Consider the following 26,112-nt stretch of genomic DNA (forward strand, 5'->3'; position numbering starts at 1 on the left):
ATGAGCTACCAAAAGACCATTGCTGACATTAGCTGACGTTATCATTCATACACGGCTGCTGCTCCGACCTCCACCTCTACGGAAAGAAACTGAAACGCGAGGAATACTAAGGAGAAATCCTTCCTGCGTATTATCCCATATGCTATTTTGGAAAGCGTCTCGAGATAACACTTTTGAATTGGAGCTATACAAAGAATGATTGATGGATTAGCATTCAGCAGCTTCCTGGCTAGCAGGAGTTTGCTAGCTTAACACAACAATATGTTAAACTCATGATTGGACATTTTAAAACAAAATATTTAACTTGTAGTTTAACTCAAACTTTAAGTATCTAGCTAGTAGTCTGAGTGCTTGTTTTGTACAATAATATTGCTTTTGTCAATTGTGTTTAGTCGAACAATCTTTGGGATTTCAAAAAGAGAAAGGTACAAAGTTCTTACCTGATTTATTTGTTGTTCAATTAAACAATTTGTTAGCTAGTGGGATCTCTAGAATAACCAGCAATGAGCTAAGAGGCTAGCGGTGCCACTGGTTAACTGATTTTCTCTCTCATTGTGTCTTTATTGTGCATTTCAAGAAAACACTGATTTACCGTGAAATCTGGTGTAGACGATTTTACGGTACTTCACTTTAAATACCCATCTTTTGATCAAAAAATTTGACTTCGTCCTTTATACCAGTGCGACATGGAAACCTGCGAGAGCCTTATGATGTCTGTTTTTGTAATTGAGTTCAAAAGTTAGCTACAGCGACAGTCTGAAATGCTATCGAGGTGGAGAGGCTCATAAGGAAACCTGAATATGCAAGGGGTGGATGCTAACAAGTCAAGAGCCCACCTTAAAGAGACAGGACGCGTGAGGTCAGGGGGACTCAGAGACAAGGAGGAGTCCTGAAGGACGAGGAAGAGGAAGTTCACGTTAACCGCTAAAAAAGAGGCGAGATCCCAGGGGGCGGAGCGATGGGAGGACAGGTACGAGAGGTAAGACAGGTACGACAGGTCGCTCCCTCTGAGACGTGTCTGGGGAGCAGAGAGACGATGCTGCCTGCAGATGATTAATGCCGGGGTCGGAGCGGTTTGTTGAAGGTTACATGAGGACTGAGGCGGGTGAGGACTGAGGCGGCGGTCCCAGCTCGTCGCCGTGACACCTGCGGACAGGGACGCAGTGGTGACTCGTTTTAGAGACTCCCAGCAGGCCGCTGATGAAGCTTCACTCGTCTCCCCTGAGCCTCCGCGGCCTCAGTTTTCTCTCCACATGCTAAATTAGATCCCAAAGACATTTATCATCCGCAGAAACTGTGCAGAAATTCAAATGTTACATTTTCTTAATTAAGCCTTCTTCTCTGACACTTTGCAGATTTAAAAAAAAGTTCTGTCCTGCAAAGAGTTTGAAGACGATTGCACTGCCCTATAGCAATAAACATTGCTGAAATATGACAATAAAACTCCACATGACTCTATAAAACTGCTGGAATGATTATTTTCTCTCAGATCAAACTGTGTGCAGACAGAGAGCTGAACATCCGGTGATTTATTTTACTGCAGCTGAAGTTTCCCCCCAGAGTTTATCATAGAATTCATCCCCTGACGGACTCTGAAAACCAGAAGCTAAGGAACATGGCAAGTTTAGAAAAAGAAAGTAATTACCAAAAGCAGGAAGCACAGAGCTCCTTTGTGCTCTGGCAGCCGAATGAAGAACACAGAATGTGTATGTAGCTGACATTTTAATTCATTTAATAAGCTTTAATAGCATTATAATTCGCTAATATTTGCGTAGTTAGCTTTATTGCTAAAATTAGGCTTGGTTAGCACTGTTCCCTCACAGCGAGGAGGTTCCTGGTTTGAATCCCCGTCTGACAGGAGCCTTTCTGTGTGGAGTTTACATGTTCTCCCTGTGCATGTGTGGGTTCTCTCCGTGTACTCCGTGCTTCCTCCCACAGTCCAAAGACATGCTCGTTAGGTTAACTGCTGACTCTAAATCACCCGTAGGTGTGAATGTTAGTGTGGCTAGTTGTCTGTCTCTATATGTCAGCCCTGTGATTGACAGGAGAACAGTCCAAAGTGAACACTGGAATCGGCTCCAGCGCCACCGCAACACCAAACGGGAAAAGCTGTAAAGATAATGGATGGATGGATGGATGGATAGGCTTGTTCCATACTGTGTGTGTTGTCCCTATTCCCGAGTTTTCCGCCGTCCTTGCTGTCATGAAACGTCACGCAACAACCCAGTCTCATGTCAAAATGTGTAATACCTACGTTGGTCCACAGCGCAAAACGTAGTAGTTTCACAATAAGGGCTCTAAAATTGTGACATGTCTACGTTTCCTTTTGCCTATTCTTTTGTATAGGCATACCTCAGGTCACGTGACTGCCCAGTATTTATTGCATAGTACATATATGATGTATGTTAAAATAAAGTACATATATCAGTTAATTTTGGATATTTTGACTGTTATTCTAGAAACAGGAATTTTGGTAGTTATGTCTGGCGTTGTGCACAGAGGGAACATAATTAGGGTTGTAAAAAATGTATATCTACCCACTATATCAAATATTTACTAAAGCCGAATGGGTTCTGTAAAATAATCTAGACTTTATATATTGTAAAAAAAAGTGGTCAAATCAAACCTGTTTTAAAAGATAGTATTAATCTGTCAGGATTGTTTTGTTAAATAAAATCATATAAATCACACAAACTGTACAGTATTGTCTTTATGTATCAAGGATTGTTACATGTTATAGTTTATAATGTTGCTAATATGCATCGATCTGTTCCAATCGTTTTATTAAATTTGGTTGTAATGTAAGCCATCCATAAAAATGTAACAGAAATCATTATTTATTGCATAGGAGCTTAGTTTGATGTCTAGGGTCTGATGTAACCCGTTTTAAGAGCCGCGAACCGAACGTCCACTTCCGTCCGGTTCGTTGTTGATAGCGTCCATAGCAACCACCATAGCAACAGTAGAAAATGTAACAGTCCAACGTTTCTCTATCGAGACCTGAAAGAATCTTCTTAGAAACGAACAAACTAAAGATCATAAACATAAACCAAACGAAGATTATGAAGATACAATGTACATTTGTCGCCAGAAAGATTATCAAAACGATACTTAAGCCTCAAACTATTTTACAATATTGCATTTTCCACCGAAAATAGAAGGGATGTCCGCCATGTTTTTTTTTTTCGCCAGGGGAAAACTGGGCAGTCACGTGACCTGAGGTATGCCTATACAAAAGAATAGGCAAAAGGAAACGTAGACATGTCACAATTTTAGAGCCCTTATTGTGAAACTACTACGTTTTGCGCTGTGGACCAATGTAGGTATTACACATTTTGACATGAGACTGGGTTGCACGCAAACTTCACAACAACTCAAGTATCATCAAAATTTCCCAATTTCCTCACTTGTAATTATCAAGCAGCAACCTCCGGTGTAGCCGATGGTAAAGTGCTGAATCCTGCAGATCGTCAAGAGTCTGCTGGAGGCTCGCTGTAGAAGCACAGGAAGTCACATGCACACCCAAAACATGAATAGGTCTGATTAGCGCATGATTGTGCTGATTGTGCTGATAAAGCTGTCTGTGTTACATGCTCCACACTCTCTGTCCACATTTCACTCAAATCAAAAGTCCTCTTTTCTCTCCTAAAGAATTTAAGACTGTATTTAAATCTCTCAGCTTCTTCCTCTGAATTATCTGTAACCTTTTAAAAAAGCCGCCTGCAGACACGGTCTTATTAAATCATTTCCAAATTGAGGTGGATCCAAGAACAAGTCCATTTCAGATTACACTTCCTCTGCTTTCACATAGCCCAGATATTTTATGTAATGTTAATTTCTCCACAACAATCATGTCGAGCTTTTGGTCAAAAGAGCTCTGCTACCCTCGCTCTGAGCTCCTCCTGGTGCCTCCTGTCTCCTCCATCCTCATCTCCTCCAGTTGAATTTAAGGACATGGAAGATTCTTCATCATGGCGGAGGGAAAACAATTCCTGGGTCAGCCAAGGGAGAGAGGAGGGATGTTGTTTTATAAAGATGTAAATGGAAGAGAGGAAAGGAGAGGAGAAAGGACAGTAAAGTAGAGGAGAGAGGAGAGTAGAGGAGAGGAGAGTAGATGGGAGGGGAGGAGAGAAGAAAGGAGAGGAGAGGAAAAGGAACACCTACAGCTCCTGAAAAAAAAAAAAAAAACATTTAGATCAGTGATGTCTCTCTCCTGTAACAGCTGATGTCTCTCTCCCTCTGCTCATGTTCATCCGTCTCTTCCTGGATTTCATCGTGGTGAAACTATGCAGCAGAACACGAAACATAAATGATTCAGTCGTCGTCTTACAGGAGGTCAGCGAGGAGCCGCTGTCGTCCACGAGAGGCGAGCGGCGGACTTTAAAAGGGAAAGTGTGTTTCTTTCATCGGAGCATATGTTAATGTGAACTGATGCCACATCACATATGGAGATAATTCACATCAATAAATAAAGTGCGGCTGAGGGTCCAGGAGCCGCTGTTCATCCAATCTGAGTCAGGAAGTGATGAGGTCAGAGCAAACTGCAGCGTGGAGGGTTTATTTTTAATTTAACAGCTGCTCTATGAGCTATTTACTCTCTTTTCACTGTACTCAACACTTATCTCGGTTTCTTCTCAACGAAAGGGTTATGTTACAATGTTACATGTTACTCATGTTACAATTCACTGAACAGACGCTTTTATCCAAAGCGACGTACATCAGAGAGTAAGTACTATTCCATTCATACACCGCCACCGAAGCAGCGGGAGCAATGCGGGGTTAAGTGTCTTGCCCAAGGTCACATTGGACATTGTTGCTCAGCTGGGGATCGAACCCTCGACCTTCTGGTTGAAAGGGTTACAACTAATGTTCTGAAGTATCTGCAGGGTCTGAACTGTAACAGTTTTAAAGATACCATCAAACGATGCACATAACATACAAAAACAAAGACAAAGGTGAAATGGATAACACAGTCGCAGTTCTAGGAAGGTGCATTCAGAACAAACGTTAACTGAAACTGATAGTCAGTGGGAAAGCAGAGTACAGACAACAAGAGAATTTATTGTGGTGTAAAGGCCCTCGCACACCAAGCAGGCGGCAAAGAACTAGTGGTGTTTTGGCCAAAAAGTTGCACTTGAACACACCGGAAAGACTCACACCGCTGTCGGTCACCACTCGTATTATAGTTAGCCGACTAATGGAGAATAATGTCTTGATAAAAAGTTGAAAATGGCGCTGGCGTTGTCTTTTAGTGGAAAAAGAAAAGAAGAGGCGGAGAACACAAATAAGGTGAAACCGCACTAATGGGTGAAAGCATGGATACTAACAATGGCATGCTCAAGGGGCTTTCCTGAACCTGTGTCGAGAGCTGGAGATAAATGAAACCTCCCAACAGCCAATCAGAGAGATTCATCTCACCGACCGCTGACTCAACATGTTGAATCGGCTGAAAAAAGGCGGAGCTAGATACACCGCAAAAAATAGGGCGACGATCGCTCATTAGGACCGATGGCTGACGATCTCCTCGGTGTGTCAGGGCCTTAGGGTGTAGTAAGATTAAGCTGATCCAAATACATGATTCCGTTTTTTGGAACAAACTACCCGCTGACCTGAGGTCTGTAGAAACTTTAAGTTCCTTTAAGAGCGGTCTTCAAACATTGCTTTTCTCTAGTCCCTTTGGCTGCTAGTTTATCTTGCGTGTGTGTGTGTGTGTGTGTGTGTGTGTGTGCGTGCATGCGTGTGTGTGTGTGTGTGTGTGCATGTACATGTGTATGGTTGGTGTATGGTCCCTGTGTGCACTCCAGTAGGACTAGGTGTGTGTGTTGTATAGGAGGTTGTAGACTCCTTTTATTAAGTTTAAAGTGAGCTTAAGAATCCATTTGTTCATTTTTTTAAACAAATTTATTTTGTGTTTTTTTAACTTTGTCTTCTGTAAAGCACATTGAGTTTACGTTTGCAGGAAATGTGCTATACAAATAAAATTGAATTGAATTAAATATTAAACATGTTAAATATTTATGACCTGATCTCCTGATGTGTGTGTGTGTGTGTGTGTGTGTGTGGGGGGGGGGGGGGGACCCCGAGGAGAGTCGAGCACAAACTCTGTGAATATTCACATGCAATAGAGTATGTTTTGGAGTGATGTGAAGCACACTAAACCAGTAAGTGATAACAGTTTGCCAAACATCATTAACCAACCTTCATCACTAAAATGAGACCTTTTAGTTAGTATTGACACTAAGCACATTGAATCATTGAATGATTTTCTACATATCTCTGCGATTAGGATTATTGTGACTTATCAGGCGAGTATTTTGGGATGTTTCACTCCTTGCTGCTGTGTTATTGATTTTGCACAAAGCGTCTCTGGTTCAGACTTTGCTTTTAACTGTCAGAACATGTTTGTGAAGCGGCTCTGCATTGAGTGCTGTTTAACCTGCAGTGAGACACTCAGCCTCCTGGGAAACGTGTCCCGTTCCTACTTTACACCATCCATCAAGGCCGCTGAGGGAGGCAGCCGGCTGTTTGGTCCCGAGAGAAAAGCTCCCGGCGCTGCGGGGTTCTGTTTAAAATCCACAGAAGAGCAGAAGGACGCGAGTTCCTGCGATAAATAAACGTTTTGTGTGGAATAAATCAGCCGACAGTTTCATCGTTCAGTGTCGAAGGAACGCAAAGGATCCAGACGGTGAGTCTGCTCTTATTCTATCAGCTGGAAAAACACCAAAAGCAGGTTTAATTTAGAGTTATCCATCATGTCAGAGGAGAAGGAGTTCACTTGAACTTACTTCGTCTTACTTTTTTAATCATTCATGCTAATGTGCATTCACATATGGGAGCACATTAGCACTCCTGACATAAACATATGGATTCTCTAGAAACCTATAATTTAAAAAGTGAGTGTGCCTTTTCCTGTCTTTGAAAAGAAGTAAGCTTCATTAGGCGTCCCTCATTATTTAGTTAATTGCTCAAATGATGTTCACAAAATTCCTTGATACTTAAATTTTGATATGTAAAAAGATATTTCATGAGAATTAGCTTCTCTTTGTACAAAGAGAGCACAGTTTACCAAAGTAAAATTCCTTGTGTGTTTAAGCATACCTGGCCAATAAAGCTAATTCTGATTCTGATTCTGATTCTGAAATAGCTTATATGTGAAAAAGGAGGCAGGCAGGCGATGCAAAATCAGCAGTGGAAGAAGATCGGCCCGCATACTTGCTCAAATGCAAGTGGAAAATAAAATCACCTGAAGAAGAGCTATGGTCGAAACATGATCAATTCAAACTTTTTGTGGTATTTGAGCAAGAGTGCGGGCCGATCTTCTTCCTCAAACAGCTTTTATGTGAAATAAGGTTATGGAATTTAAAATGTAACTAATTCAACAGTTTGTGTAGGATTCATCACAATCCAGCCAAAATGTAAAAGTTATTCTGCTTCTTCAGTGAATATATATATCTGCTCTTTAAAGGCACAGTATGTAAAATCCACCACAAGGGGGCTCTCAATCAAAACAATAACAAAAGATGACGTCGAGGCTGGCAGGGAATCATGGAAGTTCTCTCTGCTACTCCACCCACGGTGAAAACAAACTATGTGTTTGACTGTAGTCAATACAAATGGGTGAAACCGACCTGTATAGGAGAGTATGTTTACAGACGAGCTAATGTGTCCGAGTATAATTTACATGACGTTTTTATCACAGCAGCTCATACAGCAACAGTACGGCAGCTTTCAGGAGCAGCTCACACTTCCTTATGAGGCGGTCTTTGAGGTAACATCCGGTGTTACCATGAATAGGAGAGATTTTAACTGGGCCATCATGTAGCATTATTTGAAAATCCAGTGAAAACCGCAGACTTTACAGGTATTATACATTAGTCAGGAGGAATTTGGAAAATACCTGTGCAACAAGAACGCTTTCATCAGATGGATTTTGGCTTTGAATGATCCTAAAATGATCATAAAACTGACTCTTATAGGTCAGAAAATGTGTTTATATCTGAACCAGTTAACATCCTCAGCTTTCCCATTTCTTCAAACCAAACCTGCTGGTGAAAAGAACGTGTAACTACTTTAACACTGGTGTTCTCCAGGTCATCTGTATGCTAACAAAGATTTGAGTGGCTTTGGTGAATCGGAGTAATTTACAGAGCTCTAAACACCCGACGCTTCACACAGATGCTGTGAACATTCTCCCTGCGGCAGTGGGAGTATTTTTTAAAGACACGGTGCACACGCGGCGAGGAGGGAGCAGAAACCTCTCTGGATGAAGCCGTGATAGAGGCAGAGTCAGTGTAGCATCACGGTGACACTGAGCCAATGACACCGAGCAGACCAAGCTCCCACAATGCATCAGCTGTCCTCAAATATCAATTTTGCACTTGACTTCACACGGCTGGCTCCCCATCGAGGGCTCCTCCGGCTCGTTCCATCCATTTGTCATTAGTAGATCATCAGCAGGGGCCGAAACACACACACACACACACACCTAGATATATTGTATTAGCACCACAGGCAGTCCTCTTTATAGCAAGTATGTCTACTGTTACAGACTCACAATCAGTGGACAAGTTATAGCTCTTTAGAAAAATCTGAAATATTCGGTTCACAAGCGAGACGTATGAAAAACTGTAAGGATTCACGGCTAAATTTGTGAGTATGAAGACAAAAATGTGCACAAACCTTATAGTTAATAAAGCCAAACGTATGCAATATTTGTGAAGATACATAAACATCCTCAAGTCTGGAAGTCGGAAAGCAGCTCAAAAGAACCTGAATTCACCGTTATCATCTTCTGAGATCCCGCTCAGGTTGGGAAGCTAGAAAGCAGTAATGAGTCTGTCGTCAGGGTTCACAAGTCGTAGGGAAAATTAAGATTGGTCACAATTCTGTTGAGTGTTAGCGCATGTTGTAAGGCATTCCAGGTGTGTGCAGCACATAAAGGTAATTTTAGTCTTCACTCGTGGCACTTCAAGCGTCAGCTAGTCTCTAGGGCGAGTGTGATAATGACTCTTATAGGATAAAACATATTTCTGAACTAATAAGGTGAAGACATTTAATTAACAACAGCTTCTGTGACCTCTTAACTCATGGTTAATTAATCACAGAGCCAGGAGATTAATTTTTCAATCACTTGACAGCACTTCTTTAAGGATCCCATATCACCCTCATGTTGGCCTTTCATGTTGTCAGTCTGTGAAGCCTATAGAGCACCTTTGCAAGATTTGCAACTCATTATTTATCTGATACTGGCATCTGCAAAAAACGCTCATTTCAGCCTCTGCCTTAAATTGTTTGTTTCAGCTGCTGTCACTTTAAGGCCGCCTCCCCTCATGCCCATTTTCTTCTGATTGGCCAGTTCTCTTGAAGTCTTCAGAACGCAGGGCTGCAGAGGGAGGGCTGCTCTCCAGTGCTGGGAGAAGAGAGCCTACATAAGAGGTTTCAACGACTTATGCAGAGGCTTGAAACCATCTCATGAAATTCTTGGTTTCATTTCAATCAGGAGAGACTAAAGTAAGAGTTTCCAATTATTTATTTAACCGTTTAGGAAAAGATAAATATGCAATGTCTTTGGCGATAAGACTCCATCAAGATTTCATGCACTCAGAGGGGTAGGGAGGGCAGGATAGGACACACCCCTATGGAGTCTAGACCCTTGTGGTGGTGGTGATACCCCCTATGGAGTCTAGACCCTGGTGGTGGTGGTGATACCCCCTATGGAGTCTAGACCCTGGTGGTGGTGGTGGTGGTGGTGGTGGTGGTGGTGGTGATACCCCCTATGGAGTCTAGACCCTGGTGGTGGTGGTGATACCCCCTATGGAGTCTAGACCCTGGTGGTGCTGGTAGAAGAAAGCAGGATGTGATGTGAGGAGTGGGTTTCTGAGGCTGTATCTGAACTCTGCTAAACTGGAATGTAGGTGACTGAGTTCAACTTTAAACTGATTCTGAGCTAACATCTTATTAATGTTACCCAGCCAAAGACTTGAAAGTGGAATTTAAAACCCAACGTTGATGCTAAGAAGTGGTTTGATTTTAACGTTAAATTAACTCTACCCGTATTTGCTAGGCGACAAATCCTATATGTTGGAAATGCTAAATGGACTTGAGCTTGTATATCGCTTTTCTAGTCTTCTGACTACACAAAGCGCTTTTACACCGCAGGTCACACCTACACATTCACACACTGATGATCTGCGATGTAAACTGACCATCAGAAGTTACTAATCTGATTCATACACATGCAATACACTGCTGACGACCTTCCAGTTGAGAGACGACTGACTCTACCAACTGAGCCATAGAAATGTGTTCCATTGTCCCTCCAGTCTCACTACAGATTATTTTCTCAGTCTCTAAATAGTTCATGATGTGTTCATGACTTGCTTGTTCATAATCTGCCAAAGCTCAAACATCATAACAAGGTTTGTGCTTTCCGCCTTGAGCGTCTGAAAATGTGCAATCGAGAGGCTGGCCAGGACAAATAGAAATAGAAAGTGTTTGGTCTTACTCAGGATTTCATAATGGAGTGGTCTAACTGGGAATGGACCAAGGGAACCAAGACGTCTCTGAAAAGTTTGGTTTGACAGTCATTATAAAATCATATATCACCCACAAGGGATGGAAAACCTTCACAAAGACAGAGGATGATTACAACTATGAAACTGCAGTAGGATAACTATTGGCTCTATGACTTCACTGTAAATAACTTTTGTGACAATCAAAAAGACAGTGTCTTACACACACGAGGTAGAAGTGACAGCATTCAGTCCAGCAACAACTCCTGCTTTATCCACATCAGAGGATTTTGAACACACAGGCTTTGCGTGGAATCACTAATGATCACGAGCGACCCACAGATGCACTTTATGGAAAATGTGGGCGGCAGTAGCTCAGTCTGTAGGGACTTGGGTTGGGAATCGGAAGGTCGCCGGTTCAAGTCCCGGCACGGACCAAGTCCGGAAATTGGTCTGGTAGCTGGAGAGGTGCCAGGCCACCTCCTGAGCACTGCCGAGGTGCCCTTGAGCAAGGCACCTAACCCCCCCCCCCCCACAAGCTCAGGAGTGCCCGCCGTAGGGCAGCCCCCTCACTCTGAGACCTCTCCATTAGTGCATGTCCACAGGATCCTGTTTGTGCATGTGTGTGTATTTCAGTTCATGTTTGTGTAGCATGTTTACTAGACAGAGTGTAAAAACGAATTTCCCCTCGCGGGATCAATAAAGTATAAATTCTTCTTGAAAACGCCACGTTGGCTTATGAATTCCACATTTATTAATTAAAAAGCTCCACAGGTTGGGGTGATGATCGCAGCATATCTCCAGAGACGCAGGAGAGTGTTGTTGAAGAGGCTGCTTCCTACGCTGGTGGGAAATTTGTGCCATCGTCCGCCTACACAGGTCGACCACGCGTTCCTGTCTTCATGGGTAATGTGTTCGAGCCACACAGAGACATCATCAGTGGATTTGACAACATAGCAATGAAGAAGAGTTGCACATAAAATGTAGTTTTGCATGAGATAAGAAGCAATGGAATAGAGTTAAATAGTTCTGATTCTTTCAAAGTCTGACCTTTTTTCTGTTCTGGTTATTGTCATCAGGTAATAAAACCCGAAGAATTACAATAAATATTGTATTTAATAATTACCCATGCACTATCCCCAGCAGTGATTTCCTACCATATAAATTATTCCGTTAAGGAAATAATGAGGTTAAATAAAGATAGAATATCTTAATAAATTAATTACACTACAGTCTACACATTTGTAGGTACAGAATTTGACCCCTGAATTTCCCTGAGGGATCATGGGCGGTTCTAGGCAGGGGCCAACAGGGGCCAGTGCCCCTGTTACACTGGGCTTGGTCCCCCCTGTGGCCACCCCTCCAAAAGGAAGAGCACACACACAGTATTTGACTCAACAACCGGACTCACAATCTACTGTGATATTAACTGAAACAAATATAAATCATGACATTTATTCATGATGTGCGCTATTATTGGGCATAATACAGTATTTATATATTTTTAAAGCGATCATCTTTGTCTATTTTTCACCTTGGTTTAATGTTCCCCTCTGTCAAAACAACTGGCCCCAGTTTGGCCCCCTCAGTAAAAGTGGTCTAGAACCGCCACTGTGAGGGATCCTTTAATAAAGTTCTTATCTATCTTGTCTGAAGTAGAAGTAATTTTTTTGGTTTTAATGAACCCCAGTGTCTGCGCAGGAAAAGGAGTACCCATTCTTTGGTTGGTAACCTCGTCATTGACATGTTTCAACAGGGTCTGCTCAAAAGTGCAGCCTACAGGTTTTATAAATAAAGCCAATGATGAGGTGCCAAATGCTGCAGTTCCATGAGTGGCCACTTGAGGCTGGGTCCAAAAGTGAGTCCATTTCTTTTAAGCTCCATTTTAAATTGCCCAGCTTTACAGCAGAGTTAACCACATTAACAGCTAAGAAACGCTTATTAACCTCTTCATTACAACAGTATAGGGGTGATTTCAAAGAATATTTATCTCTTTCTTTCTGCCTCTCTATCTCCTCTCAACCACAACACAGTTTCAGCAGATTCAACATGATTCTGGTACTTCTCGAGGTTTCTGTTTCTTATAGGACGTTTTTCCTTTCCACTGTAACTTTTCTAAATGTTGCTCAGTGCTGATGGTGAATTCATGTTGGGTCTTTGTAAACACTATAACAAAGAGTACAGTCTAGACCTTTTAGTCTTGAGATAACATTTGTTATGAATTGGTGAAATACAAATGAGGATTGATAGATTCAGCTTTCCCTAAAGTTCTGCATGATTGTGGATGTGGCTAGTTTGAGTTTCAAGTGGATACAGCAAAAGACATCCCGTTGCTAAGTGCAGTCACTGACCCTGATTGTCAGCCATGTTTGCATTGTTGGTACCTTTTTGGGTAATTTGTCATTCCAATATTGGAGCAATATTTACTGTGGGGTAATAGGACCTCTGCACCATTGGTGCTCGGGCCCTAGTCAATCATTTTAAAGTCATTAAAATCAACTCTGTTGTCTTATTACTTTGTAAAATGGAGTGTATTTTATTTTAACATTTATTTTTGGGGCTTTTTGCCTTTATTTGAAAGGACAGTGGATAGAGTAGGAGACCAGGAAATGTCATGCAGGAAAGGAACCTAAGGTTGGATTTCAAACCCTGGCCGCCCGCATGGAGGATTATAGTCTCATTAAAAGGGACGCTAACCTAACTGCTAGCCCAACTGCTAGCCCAAAAAGTCGTACATTTGAGCCTTATTTCCGTTCTACTGTGACCACTTCTTTTCCGCCTGGGTTTGACAATAGTTTTTAAAGATGTGTTATTAAAGAATAAATTAAACATGCCAGCATTATTCAAAGGAATTGATAAGTCAGATTCCCATTCCTAACCTGAACGGCTTCAGTGGACTACTGGCAGAGCATTTGTCTCGTTTTTGTTTGTTTTACGTCGGCTTAGCTGAGCGGGAATAGTGCTTATGTCAAACAGTTTTTTTACTTTAGGTTTGAAATGTGCTTTTATGGGTTTTTCTTCATTTTATGATCTTTATGTGTGTGCTATCCTCTCTGGGTGAACAGAGGACAAACTGATATTTTTATTGCTATCGTATAAGCATTTGAGTCGGTCAGTGAGTGTGCCGTGGGTTGTCAAAACAACGGCAACATGCAGCATGAAAGCATGAATCTTAAAAATAACCTTTTTTTGTTTTATGCCTCAAAGCTTAGAGAATAAAAACCAACCTGTAGGGTCTGAGTCTGAATCACTGATTTGCCTTTCTGGTTGATGCTACCTCATAACCCCATGTATCAACACAGAACTTGTTCTGCATGACAAAATAAGTTTAAAAAAAACACAAAAAGAGATTTGAGCATTTTGGTGTCACCAAAAAGTGGATAAAGTTTGTCTTTCCTTATGCAGGTGGTTTGTCCTGCGGCGATAGCAAACGCCATGATCCGCAGTACAAAAGAGAAAAAAGTGACGTTTGTTGGTGAGGCCAAATATCCCTGTCACTTTCATCGAGTCGCCTAATTATTTCTCCAGAGGTCCAATTAGCCCGCCGGTGGCTGAACATGAAGCAAATCGCTGGTCAAAAACGGAGCCAATGGGAAACTGGCGGTCTGTTCACACTGGGTACAAAGATGCTAAATTTACACTGTTTTTACCCAGCATGCAAATTCAGGGCTGATTGTACCTTTAAATCAAGGGTAAAAGTTTTAATTTTCTCTCAGTAAACTTTTAATTGTTACGCCAATGGCACGCGGATGTGACGATTCTATTAAGGGACACAAAACTGGAACGACACGCTAAAGACAACACAGCGCCTTTTGTTTTAGCCACCGACTGAGTACAGTTCAGTTATTTCACACAGATGGCCGAACAACGAGTATAAGCCAGAACATTCCTACTACACAGTTATGAGGTTACTTCATATAATAGTCAAACCTAATGTGAGAGTAAAGTCTACATTTGAAACTTAAAAAAACAAGCAACGCAAAGAATAAACACGACATCAACTAACACGACAGTACAGAAATAGTTAGAATAAACCAAAGATGAAAAATTAAATCATGTTGTCAAAAGGAAACATGTTGTGTAGAGAGTTTCATAAATTGGGAAAAACAAGAAGAATCAGAGGATTTTACATATCAAACTCCTCCTACTGGTCATTGGGAGTACTACAACATAATCAAAAAAGTGATTAAAAATGTTTGCTTGGGACTGAAGCTGCATTGTGGGAGATGCAGCAGATAACAGGTTTTAGATTGTAAGAATATATATTTGAAAATGATAAAATATTTCAGTTTTCTGTTCTCTGACAGGGTTTCAGGCGATGGATTGGACGACCATTGACTTCTCTTCTTTGTTATAAAACGCTCCGAAGATGCATCGTTTCCAGCGATCGAACCATTGCTCAAATATTTGATCTGCTGATAGAAGTGATAACTGTTTAATTCTCCAGACCAATTTTCAAATCTTCTGTATCATCAATCAATCTTTATTTGTATAGCGCCATTCAAGAATGGGACCCTTTTTTTGTTGTTTTACATTTTTCTCTGTGGATTTTGATTTGAGTTATTTTACACAACTTACATGCACTTCCTTTGTTTAAATTGTGCACATTCACTTTTTACAATACATTGACACACAAGAAATGTGTGTAAAATAACTCGACAGGACTCATTCCTATATTTAAGCCTTTGTGTCAAAACGCTCAGTTAGTCTTTTATTTACTAAATCAGTACGCACAGAGTATATGTGTGAATTGTATGTGTTGTCGTCCCCTGCAAAAAAATCTGCCTTTTAAAACCACATAATCAGGAGCACCTGCAGCAGGAGGTGATTGAGCTCACAGGTGTGAAAGTGGAGGCACAATCACCAATTAACAGTGTCTTGGTTTTCTTTTTCATCTTTTTAAAATCCTAGTTTCTGCCAAGACTTGATAAGATGGATCATTATTGTCCCCACATCCAGGACCTTTTGAGTGTTTAAGAGAATAAATAAAACATTGTGCAAACAGCTAGTGCACAAATCATCCAAACGGTTACAGAGAAGTAAAAGGAAATACAAGAATACAGCCGTGTTTAATATCTCTGTGACCAGAGTGAACATCCATCTTATCTCCTTCCTTTCTTCATCTCCTCTTCCTCCTCTCTGCTCTGCTGTGACCGGCCAACATTCAGGACTGCATGTTAAGCAAAGTTTCTTTAACAATTGATACTGGCGAGCGTAAAGCACAGACAAATGGGCCGGGATGTGCACCATCCATCACACCCGAAGAAGACTCATTGTTTGCAGATTTTAACCTAGAGGAGATCCTCGCGTTCCTCTCCTGTGAGACCCACAAATCATGAGCTGACAAGAAGAGTCGAGCTGAGCCGAGCCGAGCCGAGCCAGGACAGCTTGCATGTATGAAAGGAAGAACGGAGAGATTCCTCGCTGCGTCTGATCGTGCTTGAAACAGGACGTTTGTTCAGGGATCTTCCTTTTGAACGAGCTCCGCAGCTTGCAGATAGCAGTTTGTTTAATTAATAAAGTTGAAGTTAATTACTTGAATCCTTTTATTTCTCCTGGTCCGCTAGCCTACAGATGTAACGATGGTGAAATTCAGATGTGGTGTCTGTCACCACCATGCTACATTTACTTTAAAACCCTTAAAACAGTTTGACTCGAGAGGAAATTAGAAGACGATAAACTTTTACACAGCGTCAAATTCGGCTCAAGCCAGTTGTTGTTTCAACTTTTCTCTGATGTAACATCCTGAAGATGTTAAGAGGAGCGGTGATGTAGATGTAAGCCAGGTTGGAAATTTCCAGGGGGTGTTGAATCTTCAGGACATTCGGAGCACAGAGAGCTCCTGAACGCGGGCCAAAAAACTTAACGGTCCTCCTCAGAGATCAGAGATTGATGAAGCTGCAGCTGCAGGACGAGAGGAGTTCAGTGTGGCTGCATTATTACAGAACAATCCTCGTTTCACGTATCTTCATTCAAGGACTTCTTCCCAATTATTTCTATTTTTACAACAAAAGAGCAGGGCCTCTGTTTGGTTGAAAGGGAAAAGTTGTTTTATTATACCAAAGAAGAACGACTATCATTTGTAAAGTACGACCATCGTCCAGTTGGATTTAACTATTCTATAATCTCTATTGGAGCGCTTATTAATGAAACTTTTACCTTCGGTTGAATCACTGATTTGTGTGCATCCATTGCATGTTTGCAATAATCACATTGTGTCTTTGTACACTTTAAATTTCTTGGTTTCCTTACAAAACGTATAATACTGAAGTATTATCCTAGTGTTGCTTGTTACCCTTGTGTGTTTTTGTCCTAATGTTTCATAGTTTAGTCTTTAGTTTTTCATGTGTTATTTTGTAACTTTGTACCCTAGTGTTTCTTTACGTTCTAGTGTGTTTTTGTTACTTTCTTGAGTTCTGTGTGTCTTCAGTGTTTCATGACTTAGTTTGTAGTTGTCCTCAGTGTTTCTTGTCCTGCCTCTGTGTGTTTCCCTCCAGTGTTGATTGCCCTCATTGTCCTCACCTATGTCTTGTTAGTCTCACCTGTGTCTGATTACCCCATGTCTATTTAGTCTCTGTGTTAGTTCATTGTCATTTGTCTATGTTAGTGTCAGATGTTAGTTTTCCTCGTACTCCCTAGTAATTCCTTGTGGCTTCCTGTTTTGACCCTTTTTCGGATTTTTCAGTTTGGAACTTTTCATTGTAAGTTTTGGTTGCCTTTTTGTTTGAATTAAATAGACTTTTGTTATTCTGCACTTGGGTCCACCTCTCCTTGTTTTCTGACAGCCTTGACAATGTTAACATAAGAACAATCCACTTAACTGTTTTTCAATTTAAAAAAGTTCCGAAGACTGCCATGCCACACGGATCTTCCAAAACGACGAGATGATGAGGTGGGGTTGCTACTCCATGTGACCCTTATCTACAAAGCCATTAAAAATAAAGATAATGTTGACTTGGAATGAGCAGCACAAACAGAAAGCAGTTGTTGTCTCAGCAAACAGCAAAAACCCAGCCAAAGCAATATCACCCTGCCAACCGTAACCATGAGTAACCTTAAAGGAAAAGTTCCCGTGTTGACAATAAATAATCAGACCTATTTCACTTTTTGTACCAGGCTGTAAACATGTTTATTTATGCTGTAAAAACAGCTTTTTTGCCTGTGGTGTGTATGTGACTTCAAGTGTTCCTGGAGCCAGCCTCTAGTGGACACTAGACGAACTGCAGGAATTTGCATTTCCACATTGGTTTCATTTTTCAAGACTGGAGGTTGGCGCTTGAGTTCAACGTGAAAGTCCAATGTTTGGTATGACATGATTTGGTAGCCAACATTTTATTCAAGCGTAATGTTAACAACTGCTGTTCCTTTGGTACTTAAATGAAAAAAGGATTGAGAACCTTCCACATCATTGGCAACCATCTTGGTTGTCTTATTGGCTGTTCATTGTTACATGAACGTCTGTGATTGGCCAAACTTTGATCACGTTGTATGGAAATCTGTGCGAAGGGGACCAGAACAAATCAAACCTGAGCTCTCTGATTCTTAGTTCTTGCAGTTAAAGGCTCGCCTTTAACTGCCGCCATCTCCCTCCGTCCCCTCATATGATGTCAGCTGTGAGCTGCTGTAATATCACTAAAGACTTTCTTAAAGAGTGGAGCGGTGGCAGCGGTCTGGTTGATATTCCCCGAGGGACGTCCTTTAAAGACGTGATAAATGATGGTGAGCATTGCGTCTGACACCTGCGATTAGCTAACATTCATCAACAGGAACTAACCACTCCCCTAGAAATGGCTTCCAGGAAACATAACCCCACTTGTAATAAATGTACCCCTCTCTGATAATAATTCACAGGGAAAAAAGACAAATGAGAGTGTAAATGAGTGGCTGGAAGCAGAGCCGCGAGTCTGCTAAATGGAACAAATGATGAAGTAAAGATTTGTCCTGACGGGGGGGAAATATTAATCTGTTCCAATTCAGACAGCTTGGAAAAAAAACAGAAAATAAAACAACTTTATAAATAAGAAGAAGGTCAAGTGATTCTGCAGGAAGCTTGCGAGCAGCAATTTTCAGGCTGCAGCTAAAGACACAACATCCATTTTCTCCAGCGCTGCAGATCTCCTACTCGAGTACGTTTATTTTCAAGCTCGTGTGAGGCGTTTTCAGCTGGTTATGAAACACTGAAGCTTTTTTATGACCTTCAAAAGTAGCTGTGACTTTTTCTGCAGTCATTCTGTGTGTCTGTCGCCGCTACCAAAGCACTTGTGAGCGGTTTGTTGAACGCTAAAAAACAATGCAGGAGTTTTCCATGACAGCGTGTATAGAAAAACATCAGCAGAGATAAACATGAACCTTTTTGTCACAAGATCAACACAAAGTCAAAGTAGCTTTCAGTGATTTGAAACCCATATCTACAGCCTTTTTGAATTTAGAGTCTTACGTCCATCTTACGTTTCAAGTTTAAAATAATTAACCATTAAGTGACCAGCTCAGGGCTTCTTCTTCCTTATCCGACTGTCCCTCAGATGCTCAATTATTCTGTTTACTTCTGCAAAACACTACGGGTCATGATTCACAAAAAAGATGATTCACATAACACACACAAAGGGTTAAATGCACCCCTAACTGCGCTGCAGAGCAAACAGGGTCTCTGTGTGCATATTTAAATTAAATTAGTCAAATGCAGTCATTTGGGGAAAAATGAGAAAAAAAGACCCCTTTCTATGAAAATGCCTTTATTACAAAAAGCATCTTATTTTCAAACACCAGCGCTACTAGCAACTTTTAGGTAAAGTGAAAAAAAACTGTGGAGAGAAAGCTGCACTGCAGATTTTAGATGTCCCGCACAATCTTCGCAGTGATGAGCAAAAAATGTCCATCCTAAATAATTACCTGTAAATAAAGTCTAAAAAATATTCCTTTGACATTACTATTATTAATAATTATCTTTTTATTTGCTTTTAGCTCTTTTAGTTTCTTACATCCTTTTAAATCTTTGGTCCTCGGTCTCAGCTCGTGTTGTTGGGTTTTTGTTTTGCCTGGGTTCATATAATGGTTCTTGTGATGGTCGGGTTATATATATGTCTGTTGGGTATTTTGCAATATGGGTTCTTTTCTGTTGAATTGTCTTTAATTATTTGTAGTATTTTGCATTTGTTATGTTCTTGCTGTTATTTATGTTCCTCTGTGTTTGGTTTAGTTTGCTTTGTTCTTGTTTTTGCCTTTTGTCGAATCACTTTGTAAACCTGTGTTTTTAAAGTTGCTACATAAATAAAGTTATTATTATTATTATTATTATTATTATTAATAATAAAATAATCAGTCCGAGGCTGTCAGTGACTCGACTCTTGATCCACATGTGGAAAAAAATTTGCTGCGTCAGCATGACAGCTCATTTCCAAAACAAGAGCATACTGCACGGAGCAGGAAAACTTCTGATATTACTTTGACCTCAACAGAGCAGATAGCTGGAGCAAATGTTGCACACTTTATGGAGCTATCAGGCCGAATCCATTCTTAGTAAATCAGGCCCAGAGAGTCACATCTTCCATTTTTGAATTAGGTTTTCCGTTAGTTGTGAGTTTTCATTTCACTTCGACATCATGGTTTTTTACTTTTTCAAGGAAAATTTGGGCCGATTCTCCTGAAACTGGACTACAAATATTAACATTTTTTGGGACTATCAGGACCTAAACATCAGCTCTGAGGACCACAGATCTCATGTGCCTTAGTTAGGGAGCGCTTAGCTTAAACTATTTTCAATTTCAGCTTTAAAGACGGCACACAGGCGAAGAATATGACGCTTTAAGGACAGAAAACAAACTTAAAACATCAAAAAATGAATTCAAATGTTTCAAAAATACTTCACAAACACTGGAACATGTTTCTGCATCATTAAATGCTTTTCTGGAAAACTTTAACTTTATTTTAGGAGCATTTTGCTGATAATACTGCTTATTGGATAAAGACTTTACTTTTAATGGGACATTTTTTATTGTGCTGCATTTCTACTTTCTCCTGCGTGAAAGATCTAAACACACACACACACTCACGCTCACCCTGAGTGCTGCTCTGTCAGTTATTAGGCAGATTAAATGGATTTGCAGTGTTACTTTAAAGGTAATGATGAGGCTAATGGCGGCTGTTTTTACTCCGTCAGGAGTTTTTTTTTTCTCCTCGAAGCTGCCAGAATCCAGACCACTTAAAGATTTTAAGACTGTGATCAGGCTAACAGGGTTTTAAAGAGCTGCTGTGTAGTGAGTAAAATGTGTGTGTGTGTGATTCAGAGAGAGAGAGAGAGAGAGAAGCAGCGTTTCTGGGACGAGAAGATGGGGAGAGAATATTTCATTGCTGGAGGACATGAAGGGAGGCGTTTATCCATTCCTGTTTTATGTTCTCAGAGAGTTATCACAACGTTGGTCGGGGTTCGATCTCCAGCTCCTGAACCCCAAACTGCTCTTGCTGCTGCGTCCACTGTGTGTGAATGGGATTGATGGACGCACAGTGCAGCCTCCTCCCTCAGTGTGTGAATGTGACCTGTGGTGTTATAAATGCTTTGAGTCGTCAGAAGACTAGAACAGCGATATACAAGCTCAACCATAACTAAAACAAATCTTTTTTGACACTTTTACACACTTTCATGTCGCTGATTCTCCCAAATTTTAGGTTCAAAAGTGTTCGTCTATCAATACTCCAACATCTTGCTGCTGTCAGAATATTTATTTTTCTACATGTGGCTTCAGGCTTTTTGTTGTCAGGTTATCAGTCCATCGTTTCCATATTTTTTCTTTCTTTTTATCAGACTTTTGGTTATATTAACATAGAAACACGTTGAGTTAAAGGCTCATTTCACATCTTAGCAAATGAAACAAACTGTGATGTCTCCTTACTGATGTGATGAATTTCAGAAGAGCCCCTGATCCGTTGTAGCATAAAGAGAGTGGGGCCAGAAAAAAACTGAATTAAACACAGACACACAGACACACACACACACACACACACACACACACACACACACACACACACACACACATTAAGCGTTCCCTCCATGTTTCCCGTCTGTCTGAATGACGACGACAGCGGCGCTGCACTCCTCCTCTGTCTGAGCTTCAAAAGGTCTTTGTGAATTTTAATGTCACAGAGAGCGGCTCTTAACGAGTCGCCTTAATTAGTGTTTGTTAAGACGAATGCAGGCGCGCCCTCATTAGCATAGTGTCATTTAATGAGCAGCACCAGCACACGGCTCCTAATGACCGGGATAAACAAACGAGAGGAAGAAAAATCATTACCTGCTGAATGGAAACACGATGCGGCCGTGCTGAATGGGAGGGTTTACATACAGCGGATACATGAGACACTTCTTCTTCTTCTCTTTTTTATTCTGTCTTTCATCCATTCCTCACACTGTGAGGGCCATTGATTCACAGAAAAGAAATCCAAAGATTAAAGTTTAAACATTTTAGAGAAAGGAAAAGAAAACTTATTGACAAAAACTATATAGTTTGAAGTAAAAAAAAAAAAAAATCCTCCCCGATTTCTAAATCAGGTAGCTTCACCCACATGAGGAGAATCTTAGCAGATATACTTCTCCATAAACTCAAACCTGCTCACACTACAAGATATGAACATCATGGCACATCACAGACTGCAGGATGTTACTGAGATTATCGAGCCCGGCAGAAGAAGGCACCACCTCAGTTAAATTTCAGATTGTAATGCTTTGAGCTGAGAGGGGTAAAAAATCTACATCTACCATATAGTGTAGAGGATGACTTTGGGGGTCAAGCTCTGAGCCCGGGTCCCTAATGTGAAACCAGCCGAAATCTTAAATATCAAACATGTTTGAAATGAAGAGTCCCTAACAATCTCCGATCAGATCCGGCACGTTAAGATTGGATCTTTATGGGCTCAGTGGTTAGTGCGTGCGCCCCATGCATGGAGGCTGTAGTCCTCCAAGCGGGCGGCCCAGGTTCGAATCCCACATGTGACTCCTTTCCCGCATGTCATTCCCCACTCTCTCTTTTCCTGATTTCAGACTCTATCCACTGTCCTATCTCTCCATTAAACTCAAGTCGGGAACGAGGGATCAGACCTCAGATCGGCCCGATTATCCCGTAGCCTGACCCCAGATTTAATTAGCTGTTTTCATGGTTTTTTTTATGGATTTTGTTTCTTTTTTCATTTTGCAAAGGAGGATGTTATCATGTGTCAGCTCTGCTGTCTTAATTTAGTGAACTACAAAACCTTTACTCAACACTAGTAAACATGGAAAACACACAAAAAATATCTGGATGAACCGCCGTTGAGCTAACGTCTGCCTTTGTTTGGACTCAGAGAGCAGGCCTCTTCTTTTGTTTTATGAAACGTGTGAAAGTCATCCTGCTGTGAAGGAGATGAAAATGTTCAAACCTTCACGTCAACCTTCACATCACGCTCTGTCGTCTCGCCCGTTGTCTTCATAAATGATTTAGCAGAGTTAATGGCGGCAGTGTGATGTGAAAACATTCACACTGTAACACATTAGCATACTAATTAAAATAGCATCATCTCCCTCAGCATGCACATTCTCACACTCCTCCCACTCTCCAACACAGCTCCCTCTGGTCTCTTTGCGGCCTCTGACCGCTCGACGCTGCCTCGATGACACCGATTTCATTAATCCTCGCCGCACTCACATGTAATTAAAGAGCCCGAGGAGCAGCTGGAGGTGAATATCAATCCGCTGGAGTGGTGTGGCGATGTGGGCGACGGCTCCTCTGTCCTCCCACATGTTCACATGTGTCCATCAAAGAGAGAGTGGCAGACGCTCACTCAAAGGTCATTTATTCTCAGGATGTTGATATTAAAGCGACCACACGCTGAGCTTACATGAGGTGAACTTTAAACACTTGAGAGCCGCTTTAACACACAGTTCTATTCATGACGACTGAACAGGTTACGGTGAAGAGTTTTAATAAACTCACGCTTTTCTGCCCGAGCAGTAATGTGTTAAAGGGGACGTATTATGAAAAATCCACTTGCACAGTGTTTTTGAACATATATTTGGGTAACCTGAGTGTCTACTGACCCACAAAATGTGAAATAAACCCATCCAGTCCTTTGTTTGTGGTCTGCATAAGTCTTACAACACAGAGAAAAATGCTCTGTTTCTAATGTGCTCTCCTTGTGATGTCACAGTGGGATTCTGGTTAAAAAAATAAAAAATCCCCTCCCCTCCCCTGGTATCTCCACCCATGGACTCCACCCCCAGCCTAGAACAAAACTTTTGGGCATGTCCGCCATTTTTATTCTCTCTACAGAGGAGTGATATCTACGGGGAAAACTCAGGGGGGGCTCATTGAATTTAAAGAGACACACACACCAAAACGGAGCGTTCTGAGAGAGCTGGTTTATACAGGGTCACAAACCTCCTCTGGTGCTTGACTCATGTTATATTTTGACCAAAGCACAGCACAGATGTTTCATTTAGACCACAGGGGACTGTTTGAAAAGATGGAAAAGGGGTAAAATATGTCCTCTTTAAAACTGAAAAACATAAATCTGTGTCAGAGGGAAAAAATACATTTCACAGCCAAGAAGGAAATAGAGGAAACTAAGGCATGCTGGGAAAAGGTAGAGAGGTAACAGATTGAAAAAAAGTCCCTGATTATGATCAACACTTTTTGCAATGGACGCCCAGTTTTGGGACTTTAAAACAATTTTACAGGAAATAATTATAACAGTAATAATAAGTATGTGTAGGTTCTCAGTCTTCCTGGTCAACTATATCAAGATGTCAAGGTTCACTCCAAACGTCACCCTGGTGAAATACATTTCTGGAACACTGGAGCCCTGCAGTGTGCCTTCTTTCTCTTTCTTTGCACCTGCCCTATTTGGTTTGGGAGTGTGGCTTTTCTCAATTTTTACTGACATCCTGGAACATTTGGTTGATATTCAGCTAATGTGTCTAAAATAAACTCCATGTGGGATGGGTCATGAATATACACAAAAAGAAAATATACATTCATTCATCTATGGTAATCAATTGTCAATGTTAAAGGCTGAATGTGTGTCAATTAACACATAAATAGCATAAATCAAGTATATCCTCTAAAAATAACTCTGTGAGTCATGACTGTCTACAATGAGTGTGACACCCGAGTCCCACTGTCTGTGATGCTTTCCGAGCCGTATCTACAACGTGTTCACATGGACAGGACGGCCAGCCGACTCCTCCCCTTGCGTATAAAAGTTGTTTATTTGAGGGACTAGAGAAAAGAAGAATAACATACTGTACTCACTGCTTATTTGAATGTCACATAAGTGTTTTTAGATCATTGTCATTTTGTTTAAATTTACATGCAGTGTGAAGATACGAGCTAACTTAAGAGCGCTGACATTAGCATGCTAACACTACAATGCAGCTTGAGTTGTTTTGGTTTCATGCTGGTGCTCAAGGGCGACATCTACTGGAAGTTGCATATTCTTCCTTTTACACTAGAACCGCCAAGACCGTCTGACGGACGGTTTGGGTTTTTATAATACAAATAACTATTTTTAAATAAAAAGTACGATCCTCTCATCCTATGACTTTTCTTAAATATGTGTCCTGTATGTTTTCTGAAGCCTATGTGTAACTAAAATAAACGTCCAACCGCTGCCGCCATCATATTGACTGCAGTTGAAAATGATACATTTCCCTGGATTGTTTTCGTGCGTCATTTTATTTTTTATTAGTTATTGTTTCTATTTATAGACTTCATATATATGCGCAGGAATTTAACAAAGAGTGACAGATAGATAGGATATACAAATAGATAGAGACCATAGACAGATAGATACATGCTCATTCTTGAGCCGGCAAAGGAACAGAGAGAGGAATACCTGCGTGTCAAAGCTAGTCTGACATCGGTGCCCACTGAGCCACAGCATCTCAAGAGCTGAGAAGGAGGCAGTGTCAGACAAACACGCACTGCAAGAAAAATATGACCATTGTCTCCTGCAAGGGGTTCAAGCACCCTGTGAGTGAGAAGTGCACCGTAAAGTTTTTTTCACTTTTGCAGCAGGTATGTGCATTACGTGCCGCGGCACTGTGCGAGGTGCAGATCGTTCATTTGTTCATCTGTTTGTTAGTTCGCCGCTGCATCTGTTATGGATTTCTGCAGTTATTTTTGTAGGCTATATAGTTTGTCATGCCGATAGATAGCCGTGTGTTTGTTGTTGTTGTTGTTTTTGGCGTGCGTGTGTTGGTCAATGATTTCCTCAATGTCGGGGAAACAAACCCAGTTGCAGAGAGGAGGAGGAGCATCGGTGTTTATCTCTTTTTTTTGCAGTGTTTTTATTAAAATGCATAGCCTAATATATCCAACAATATAATAGACTAAAAGTTATGTATGTTTCATTTTTGTAGAATGTGTCTTATCAACGGGAGACGTGGAACAGTAAAAAACGGCGCACTAAAAAAGCCGACAGATATTGTAAATTGACATGCGACATTTAAAAGGTTACCAATCCTGCTTTATGCTGATAGCCTATTTGGTTTGTAGATAAAAGTAAGTTGTATTTAACTTCATCAAAAATGCATTATTTGTGTGCTTCTGAGCACAAACAATTACATTTGCATATG

The sequence above is a fragment of the Labrus mixtus genome, chromosome 4 (assembly GCF_963584025.1).
Source record: "Labrus mixtus chromosome 4, fLabMix1.1, whole genome shotgun sequence".
Classification (NCBI taxonomy): domain Eukaryota; kingdom Metazoa; phylum Chordata; class Actinopteri; order Labriformes; family Labridae; genus Labrus; species Labrus mixtus.